Source organism: Balaenoptera musculus, chromosome 8, assembly GCF_009873245.2.
Source record: "Balaenoptera musculus isolate JJ_BM4_2016_0621 chromosome 8, mBalMus1.pri.v3, whole genome shotgun sequence".
Classification (NCBI taxonomy): domain Eukaryota; kingdom Metazoa; phylum Chordata; class Mammalia; order Artiodactyla; family Balaenopteridae; genus Balaenoptera; species Balaenoptera musculus.
Window position 1 is genome coordinate 18,886,660 of NC_045792.1, and position 10,931 is coordinate 18,897,590.

General features: G+C 37.7%; 1 long non-coding RNA gene across 2 annotated transcripts; it reads left to right on the plus strand.

Annotated features, from left to right (window-relative positions):
* The first annotated feature begins 4,550 nt into the window (after positions 1-4,550).
* On the plus strand, positions 4,551-9,984 carry LOC118899034. Of its 2 annotated transcripts, XR_005020869.1 has the most exons (4): positions 4,555-4,890; positions 5,396-5,503; positions 7,507-7,660; positions 9,948-9,984. It is a non-coding gene; the product is annotated as an uncharacterized LOC118899034 (long non-coding RNA). The 2 variants fall into 2 exon arrangements; XR_005020868.1 differs by lacking the exon at positions 9,948-9,984 and having other exon boundaries at positions 4,551-4,890; positions 7,507-7,679.
* The last annotated feature ends 947 nt before the right edge of the window (positions 9,985-10,931 follow it).

Sequence of the window (10,931 nt, forward strand, 5' to 3'; positions counted from 1 at the left end):
GACCCTTAGCTACTTACAACTAAGCTGGCATCTTCAAAAAGTTCAACTATTTATAACTAAAAAGATTTATTAAAATTAATAACCAAGTGTTTTAATTGACGTCAGAAGAGCAAAACAATAAACCCTGAGAACATAGAAAAAATAGATAATAAAGATATGAGCAGAACTTAATAAAACAGAAAAAGGTATAAAATTGAGGTGATTTAGTAAGTCAAAAGAATAGTCTTTGAAAAGATTTTAAAAACACACTTTGAGTAAGCAAAGCAAAAACATAAGTAAATAATACACAGAAAGAATCAGGACAATGTTATAGCAGAGAGGACAAACAGAGAATATATGAAATGCCAGTAAATTTGAACATTTATGTAAAGTGGACAATTTCCTAGCTCCTAAAGTTTACCAAAACTGACACAAGAGGAAATATATAGCTGGAGTTCTTTCACCAGTAAAGGAATTAAGTCAATAGCTTACAATCTTTCACCAAGAAAATACCAGACCCACCCAGAACGTTTGGGTGGGGAATTCTATCAAACTTCTATTAAACAGGTAACATCAGTATTAATAAAGAAAAACTTCTAGAGAGTAGCAAAGGAAGAATGCTCCTTTATTCATCTTAGGAAGTCTATATAATCCTAATACTGAAAATAGATTAGGACTGTAAGAAAAAGAAATTTACAGGTCAAATTTACTTGTAAATATAAAAGCAAACATTTTAAGCTATGATATTAGCTACCCAGGTTCACTAGAGTAAGAAAAAGCATGAGCAAGTTAGGTCATCCAGTGAATGAAAAGGTAGTTTAATGTCAAGAACATATATCAATAGATTGAAATCACCACATTTTATTTCTTTCGTCTGTCTCTTTAAAAAATTGATAAGTACTTCTATTGATCTCTCTTGTACTAGGCACTGTCCTAAGTCATTTACATAGTTACTCCTTTAAACCTTCTATTATCCCTGGGGGAAGGTTCTATTTTGCTTCCATTTCTTAGCTAAGACTCTAACCCCCAGGAAAGTAAAGCAACATTTGCAAGTTTTTGTGGATGGTCAGTGATGGGACCAGCACAGGAACATCCAAAGTCTGTGCTTGGAAACAGTGCCCCATGTTGACACTCACATTACAGATGAAAGGAAAGGAACCATGCACTTACCATACAGATGAAATCTCACATTACAGGTTAAAGGAAAGGAACCATGCACTTACACTCTAGGTTAATACCCACATAACAGGTTAAAGGAAAAAGAAACATGTGCTTCTCTCAAAAGTTGTAAAGAGAGCATATCTATTTCTAAATATATTTCCCAATTCCTTTTGCTTGTTTTCTGACCTTTGGAGTGCATTTTGCCATGAGGAAAATTTTAATTCTTATATAATTAAATGTATCCTTTTTTCTTTGTATCTTAGAAAGGTGTTCCTAATGAATAATTTATTTCAAGTCTCCCAGGTTTCTGATACTTTTACACTTTCATGATTTTTTTACTTTTAACTAGTGGCTATATCTAGAATTTATTAATGATAGCCATAGTTTCCCAATTTTGTTGAATATGTTTGGCTACTGATCCAAAATGTCAATTTTATTTTAATCTCAAATCCCTTACGCTCTTGCATCTAATTTTAAGATCCTTCCTATTCCACTGGTTGTTTTGTCTATCTGAAACAAAATGCTACCTTAATTATAATGTAATTATAATATAATAAATGTAATTAGTAAACATAATACCATATATAATAAATAGCATAATATAAAATAACAAAATATAATTTACCATATAACAAGGTCAAAAGAGAACAAAATTATACAATCAGTTGAAATAGTCCCCAAAGATATTTTATAAAATTCAATATTCATTTCTAATTTAAAAGAAATAGTAAAATAGGGATCGATGAATGCTTCCACAGTAAGAAGAAATTATATATCTAAAAGAGAAAGAGGTAAATAATAACCTTTAGTAACACTGGCAATAAATACAGGACAAGATGAAGATGCCTGATATAATGTTAAAGAAAAACTATTATGTACCATTGTCTTTGCAGCACTGATGAGTTCAGTGAAAAGAGAATCTCATAGAAAAGAGTATCTCGTTCTTCTTAATGTCTGTACACTTGTCCATTGCATGAACATAACAGCTTATTTAACCAATATGTTACTGATCTGCATCTGGATTTCTAGGTTTTCATGGAATTTTATTATGCACAATTGTTACAAACTCTAGGACTTCCTCTTATGTTTCTATCCTTTGAAAGAAACAATATCTCCACAGATGGTTTATCTGGGCTGGCTGCTAGCCGACTATGGCTACTTCTCAGTTCTTCCCTTGACATTCCTAGTCAATATGAAAACGGAAGGCAAGAAGGTCTTCTGTTTAGAGACTGTAAAGATAGGTCTTGGTGATAAAGTCTTGGTGGTAAAGGCTAAAAATATCAACCCAGAACAAGTGTTCTTCCAGCTGTAACTATGTGTGATTCCCTTGGCTTGATTCTGTAGAGGATGTAAGACAAGACTGTAGGCTCTGCCCTCAAAGTGCTTCCAGTAAGATGAGCTAAGTCAAGTATGGTGGCATATCTAATTCAAGACAAAATATAATGGCTCCTTTTCTCTCATAGCAAAACTTCGTGGAGTGAACGTAGAAGTCACTGTAGGCTCTTAATTAAAGGAACACAATAAATCTTGTATTGGAAGGTGATTATTCTGGTCTCTTTGTAGAGGTGAATTGGAAATTGTCTAGAAGAAGGAAAATTAGCTTAACCAAAGTTAAACTCATAAATAATTGAGCATTAATTAAACATCTGTGGCCTATGTTTCTCTTTGATCATAATTTCTCCCAATTTATACACCTCTTTGATACCCGATCAATCATTGTCAAAGATGCAATTAACAATGATTATTACTGTGTATTAGGTTTTGCCTGGGCCCTGAAGAAACCATCCTAAATTACGAGCTATGATTGTCACTTGATTTTCTCACAAAGAACAGTCAGAACTCCTGGTCTTAAGTGGCTTGGAATGTGAAACTAATGAGTCTCTTAGATATTATTAGAGGACCCTACAGAGCCCATTGGTGAAAGTTTGGAAAACAGCGGGCTTCTTAAAATTAATTCTTGTAGTGTGTTACGAAAGATGACTGAACCAAAAGGATAATGGTGTTTCTGGTTCTGTTGTCAGCGTTCTCCACGGAAAGATCGCGGAAGCTTCTGGACTCAATTTCCTTCCCCATGTGTGAATGTCACTGAAAATATCCAACTCCATTCTATCCCCATAGAACTTCAGAAACTAAGCAAAATGAAGACTCAAAATTCATTTCAAATAATGAAATGAAAATATAATGTAGAATGGAACTGGGAAAATAACCTGGTTTAAATTCTGGAAAGTACTAACTATACAACTCTGGATAAGTTGCTTAATCTTGCTTAGTCTGATTTCATGTGGCTCTCACAGGATGTTATGATGATTAATTTAATACCTTTGTATAACGTACAGTGTTATGTAATTTCTTCTTGTTCTTCTTGAGTCAATTCATATCTTTAAGCAACTCACTTTAAAAAATAGTTACTTACTTGCTTAAATTACTCTTACCTTCTATTATCAGCTGAATTGTGTCCTGCTCAAGTTAATATGTGGAAGTCTTAACCCCCAATACCTCGTAATATGACTGTATTTGGAGATAAGACCCTTAAATAGGTAACTGAGGTCAAATGAGGTCAAATGGGTGGGCTCTAGTCCAATATGACTGGGGTCCTTATAAAAAGAAAAAATTAGGACACAGACATGCACAGAGAGAACAAAGTGATTATTAGTAACCACGATCATGTCCTGAATGCATGGAACACGTCACCATTTGCCAACCACCGTGTCAAGTCAGCAGAAACTACAGAAATTGAGAGCTCTCCGCAGAAATTCACACACCCGTGCACCAGGTAACAGACCACAGGCAGATGTCCACTCAGCCTTTCACGTGTCCCTCACGGAGGGCACGCTCTCTCCTGGGCGGGGCGAGCACAGACATCTGTCGGGAGTTTAACTACTTTTAAAATGCGTTGAGTCTGGAGCCTGTGCTCCACAACAAGAGAGGCCGCGACGGTGAGAGCCCCGCGCACCGCGATGGAGAGGGCCCCCCCCCCACTTGCCACAACAAGAGAAAGCCCTCACACAGAGACGAAGACCCAACATAGCCAAAAATTAATTAAATAATTAATTAATTAATAAAAAATTAAATTATATAAAATTAATTAAATATAAATATATAAAAATATACTTATATATAAATATAAATGTATATAAATATAAATAAATTTATATATAAGATTAAATAAAATTTTAAAATAAATAAATTAATAATAAAAATATCAACCACTGCAATTAAATATTTTTAAAAAATGCGTTGATACAACCATGTCTCACTTTTGCTTGGATCAGTCAGCAAACGCTTTTTGGAAACCCCTAATTCTCCACACCTCCTACCTTTCCGGCCGCCCTGCTCCTCAGGCCGGGTCCCCATGGGAGGCGGGGCTGCGTGCTGACGCACAGCGGGTGCACTGACGTCCTCGAGCCCCGCCCCCACGGGGCCGCCTGCCGGTTGGAACGGCAGCCCCACGGCGCGGAGGACGATCAGGCTGGCGCCACAGTGAGCGCGGCATGGAGGGGCCTGCTTAACTGGGGCCCATGGCCCTGCGTCTTCTGGCAGCGACGCGGGTCCTGCGCACGCTGCGGGGCCGCAGCCGCCGGGCGGTGGGCGCCCGAGGGGCCGGGAGGCGAGCCGGGGCCCCCAGGCGGGTGTGGGCATCGTGTCCACAAGCAGCGTCCCCGAGGCCGCGCTCGGGCCATGATGACCGGTGAAGCTGCGCTGCGACAGCGCGGCCGACTTCTTCCCTGTGAACAGTAGTGGTCTGGAGGGGTAAGGAAGCCTGCCTTTCAATTTGAGGGAGAAGAGGGTTTGAGGTCCTCTCTCTTCTATTGCTCTAGTATACTGCGTAGCACCTAATAAAATACTGGGTTATAGTTGACATTTAAATCGCTGATTGATCATCAAGATTGGGAAGTATCATTGGAAATGAAAATAGGAGGAGTCTTAAGATTTTTAGGTTTTTCTTTTTTTTCCTGTGTCTCAAAACGTATGTAGTATTTTACTGAGTGGTTGGGAATAAAGTTTGCAGTATTCAGTGTATTCAGTTTTAGTATCTAAATAGAATTAAACTGCTGCTGTAAACTGGAATAACACTTTGTTACCAGTTTTCGAATGCATCTGTTCATCAATTACCTGTTTGGGAAGATTGTAGTTAATGATTGTAAGAATGTGGCTCTAAACGTCCAATTGACTCAAGAAAAGCAAATAAGTCAAGATTGACAAATGTATAGGCTCTTCATCTTATTGTGTGTGTGGTTTTTTTTCTTTCTTTTAGTTGTTTGTCAAGGTGTTAGGAACTCTACCACTCTTAAGACAGTAAACTTCACGGGGTGTAATCTGACATGGCAGGGAGCAGATAGATCACATGGCCAAGATCTTAAAGGTGATTTTTTTATGTTTGAACTTTCATGAAAACATATGTGATTGAAGCACATTAATATATTGATACAGATGGCAGTTAATTTTTGTCTTGATACGTGTGAGTGCAGCTTTCGTTTTGTTGAAAGAATATGACCAGTTTTCAGTTTGGGATTCTGCCATGTAGTAAAGATAGTCCACTTAATTTTAGAAATAAGAGATTTAATATATAATAATATTTTAATGTATTTTTAGTTACTGAAAACATTGATTGTGATACTGTGAAAAAACTATGCCATTATAGTCTTGAAGACTTAACTGAATCAAGTGTTTACTAGCTGCTGTAGTTTATAAACTAATAAAAATCACTACATCAGCAATTTGTAAATACAGTTTTTAAAATAATGCCTTAACAACTTTACAGTGGTTATAATTACTGTATTTAGGCCTAAAGTTATTTAATAATTTGACATGAAGCCTTCTGAATAGTTTGATGGTGCAGATCAAGGGTAGTAAACTATGGCTGGTGGGCCAGATCCAGCCCGTTGCCTGGTAAAGAAAGTTACTTTGGAACATAGTCGCACCCATTGTTTACATGATAGCTATGGCTACTTTCACCCTACGCCAGTGGGGTTGAGTAGTTGCAACAGAAACTGTATAGCCCACAAAGCTGGAAATGTTTAAGTTTAGATTTGAAAAATTGAAAAATTCTTTGAGCCTCTACAGGGCAAGTCCATTGACCCCTGGGGCTGAAAACAGTCAAGAACTTGGGTGCCTAAGCCAAATGGCCTAGGTTCAAATTCCCTTTCTCCCATTTCATAGCAAGTGACCATGGACAAATCACTTAACCTCTGTGCCTCATTATGAGGTTTAAATGAACTCATTTGTATAAATAGTGCCTGGCGCATACTAAGCACTGTGTAAGTGATTGCTGTTATTTCTGCTTGGAGCTTTTATAAGGTATTGTTAATAGAAAAATGACCCTAATGATTTTCATTTTAGAGTGTCAAAGGCACTTTGAGTCTTTTATTTTTTCACGAATGTAGTAAGACTTTTTTCATTTAAAGTCAGTGTTCCCTATTACCAAACTTTATTTTATGAATATAAAGAATTGAATGTCTTTAAGACAATACTTGTGGTTAAATGTCAAACCACTATTTTCCCAAGGCGCATCCGACTGGCTGTGCATAGTCCAGGCCTCTAAAGTTGGTGTGCATACCGTAGGGAGCATGTGAGATCCATTTTGTAAATATAGTTTTAAAAATAATGCCTGGGACTTCCCTGGCGGTCCAGCAGTTAAGGCTCTGTGCTCCCAATGCAGGGGGCCTGGGTTCGATCCCTGCTCAAGGAACTAGATCCCACGTGTCTGTCGTAACTAAGAGCCCACATACCACAACTAAAATATCCGGCATGCTGCAACTAAAGACCCGGCACAGCCAAACAAACAAACAAACAAATAAATAAATATTTTTTTAAAATAAATAAAATAATGCCTTAGGAGTTAGGAAAAGAACATATTAGAACCTGTTTAGCTTTGTATCATTTAAACACTATCTGTGTAGTTTATAATGTACATACATTATATGTATAGAACTTCATGTATATAATTTGTTAAAAAATAAGATGCATATTAAAAAGTTTTCTTATGGGTTGCCCAGTCAGGTGTTCGGAGACCATTGGAGGACAGAATGATGATATTTAGAGCCTCAGCAATGATAGAATTTAGAACCAATTCCCTGACTTAGAAGATAAGGAAAATAATTCATAGACTGTAATTGAGTTGTCCAACTTTACATAACTGTTCAAGAGCAGGTCGTCCAGTGGCTGGAATCTAATCACTGACCAACTAGAATCTGGGTCACTGGACTCGTAAAGCAGCAGTGACTGTTTAATTTCTCAGGTTGATTCTCCTGGCATATATGCTTGATATGTGTGTGTGTAAATCTCTGACATAATAAGCCATACTCAGTAGGCACACCCTGTTTCCTTCTTCAAGCATCTTAATTTCATCCCATTAAATCTTTGAAGTATCAGACTACCAGAAGGCATGAAGAAACCTGGGCTGAGAGTCTTCGTTCCAGGAGACCTGATCTTGACTGTATGGCTGGTTTGAGGCGCATCACTCTGAACTGCAACACGCTCATTGGTGACCTGGGTGCAAGTGCTTTGGCAGAATCTCTGAGTGAGGATTTATGGCTTAGAGATAAATTCTAAAATTGAAAATATTGAATTTTTAATATGATATATGCTTAGCTTTTGGCATGATACTGTTGTGATAGGATTTTTTTTAAACCCTCATTTTACTGATAACTTTTATTTTGCTTTTAATCTGTCTCTAAGAGTTGCATATATTCTTTATAGCAAATACAGAGTAGCAAGAGAACAATTACCTATAATCTTAATACCCAGACTTAATCACTGTTCATTTTGGTGCATACACTTTCAGTTTTTTATTTTTCTATAAATATATTTGTACACTTAGTGATTACAAAAATAGAATTGTAGTATACTTGCTATTTCATATTCCTGCTTTTTTCACTTAATGATGTATCCTGTAGTATTCCATCATATTGATGTCCCATAGTTTAATCAATTCTTTGCCATTATATTTAGACAGTTTGCTTTTCCCTGTCAGAAACATTGTGAATACGTTGTGTATACATCTCTGTGTCCATCGGGATTACTTCTGTAGAATAAGGAACTAAGAAGTGGAATGACCTGAGTGTGACATATTTTTAAGACTGTTGATACACATTGCCAAATTACCATCCAGAAATGCTATGCCAATTTGTAGTCCACGCCAACAGTGGATGTGAAGCCTACCTCTCACAAACACTGGCTTGTAGCACTTGTAAAAAACTGTAAAACTACAAAACTGAGTACCTCTCCATTTTCTATGCAAGTAGGATTACTCCAAATTTTATAACTTTTTTGAGTTAATTTAGTATGAGCATTTTAGCAAGTCAGTCAATTTGCATCTCCTGCATCATTTTTTGTGATTGTTCAGTATTCCATTATATGAATATGCCACAGTGCACATAGCTTATCCATTCTTGTATATAAGCTTTGTCCAGTTTTTCAGTTACAAATAGTACTCTGATATATATCCTTACCTATATCTCTGACTATTTCTTTTGGTTAAATTCTTAGAAAGAGAGTTGTTGGATCAAAAGGGCATACACATTTTAAAGGCTTTTCTTACAGAATCTTGGCTTAATCTGATAGAATAACCGCATTTTGTTTTATTTTGTATTCATTTGAGTTACTGGTGAGGTTTACTGGCTGTTTGTATTAATTTGGCTATTTGGTTAATTATACCCTGTGTCCATTCTTCTGTAGTGAGAGTTTGTAAGGGTTGTATCATATCCTGTCAGATCCGTATGTCTGACTTGCTATTTCTGTGTGTCATGGGGGTGTTGAAAGACTCCAGTTATTTCAATGTGATGGTCCACACAACACTTAAAAAAAAGACTCATGATAGTTTCCTTTCATGTAATATTTTTTAATACCTGTGCTTTGGTGATGATCCCTTTGGTTTAAATGAGTAGGTTGTTCAGCCCCAGAACTCCTAGAATTCATGATCAGTTTTTCTGGTTTTTGTCTGACTTTTTATGGAGAGAGTTCTTTTTTTTTTTTTTTTTAATAATGAAACTCTCTAGGAGTTAAGCCAGCATTTTATTTATTTATTTATTTTTGGCTGTGTGGGGTCTTCATTTCTGTGTGAGGGCTTTCTCTAGTTGCGGCAAGCAGGGCCACTCTTCATCGCAGTGTGCGGGCCTTTCGCCGTCGCGGCCTCTCTTGCTGCGGGGCACCGGCTCCAGACGCGCAGGCTGAGTAGTTGTGGCTCACGGGCCCAGTTGTTCCGCGGCATATGGGATCCTCCCAGACCAAGGCGCGAACCCACGTCCCCTGCATTGGCAGGCAGACTCTCAACCACTGAGCCACCAGGGAAGCCCCATGGAGAGAGTTCTTAACCATCATACTTTCATGATAGGTTTTTAGTATGTATTCTCTATTCACACATTGTTTGAATTTGTTATTGTTTGTATCCTCTTAGACTTGTCTTTTTTGCTCTAAAACTAACAGTTATTACATTTCTTCTATTTTGTTTTCCCCTTTTAACTAGTTTCAAGTGTGATTTGGAGCTCAAGATCATGATCAAAAGAATGCAGTGCATTTCTGAGCTCCACCAGTTTTTGCTTGTGAGGTTTACACTGCCACTGCCACCCTTGCTAATAATGAACTAAGATTCATTTTGTGATGTTTTTTGCTCATAGGTTATATACAGTTATTCTTCAGTTCTGTAATTGTAAAATATGTTGGATGATTTATTGGTACTAAAGCCAGGGTTATCATTGCACATCCAAGAAGAGGTTTTTCAATTGGATTATGCATTATGTCTGTGCGTATATGTTTCTGTTTTTTTCCATACCCAAAATTACAAACCTGCCACGACTTGTCTTGTGCAGGACTCTTCCACACGTGAGAAAATGAGAGTTGTCTATACATTAAATCTGTAGAGTTAGCAAGTGACCTTTTGTCTTTCATCAAAAGCACTTGACCTGCAGCAGTGCAGCCTCACCAGTGAAGGAGCAAAGGCTTTACTAAAGGCCCTTGAAACCAACAGAACTCTGCTCATTCTGGATATAAGAAAAAATCCACTTGTTGGTATGTGGTCACTTTTTTTAAATTCATTAACACATAGCAAAACAAAAAGAATTTGTTCACGTGTTGACAGTTTTTAAAGGTATCTAAGTGTCTGGACAGTGCTCAGACTGTACTTTCTATCCAAAGGTATCCAAAGCCACTTTAGATGCAAAATGTTTAAAGTTGACCTTTGAGATAATCCTGCAGCCTGTGGAACAAAAACCACATTCACAGAAAGATAGACAAGATGAAAAGGCAGAGGGCTATACACCAGATGAAGGAACAAGATAAAACCCCAGAAAAACAACTAAACGAAGTGGAGATAGGCAACCTTCCAGAAAAAGAATTCAGAATAATGATAGTGAAGATGATCCAGGACCTCGGAATAAGAATGGAGGCAAAGATCGAGAAGATGCAAGAAATGTTTCACAAAGACCTAGAAGAATTAAAGAACAAACAAGGGGGCTTCCCTGGTGGTGCAGTGGTTGAGAATCTGCCTGCCAATGCAGGGGACACGGGTTCGAGCCCTGGTCTGGGAAGATCCCACATGCCGCGGAGCAACTGGGCCCGTGAGCCACAACTACTGAGCCTGTGCGTCTGGAGCCTGTGCTCCGCAACAAGAGAGGCCGCGATAATGAGAGGCCCGCGCACCGCGATGAAGAGTGGCCCCCGCTTGCCACAGCTAGAGAAAACCCTCGCACAGAAACGAAGACCCAACACAGCCAAAAATAAATAAATTAACTAATTTAAAAAATAAAGAAAGAAAGAACAAACAGAGATGAACAATACAGTAACTGAAATGAAAA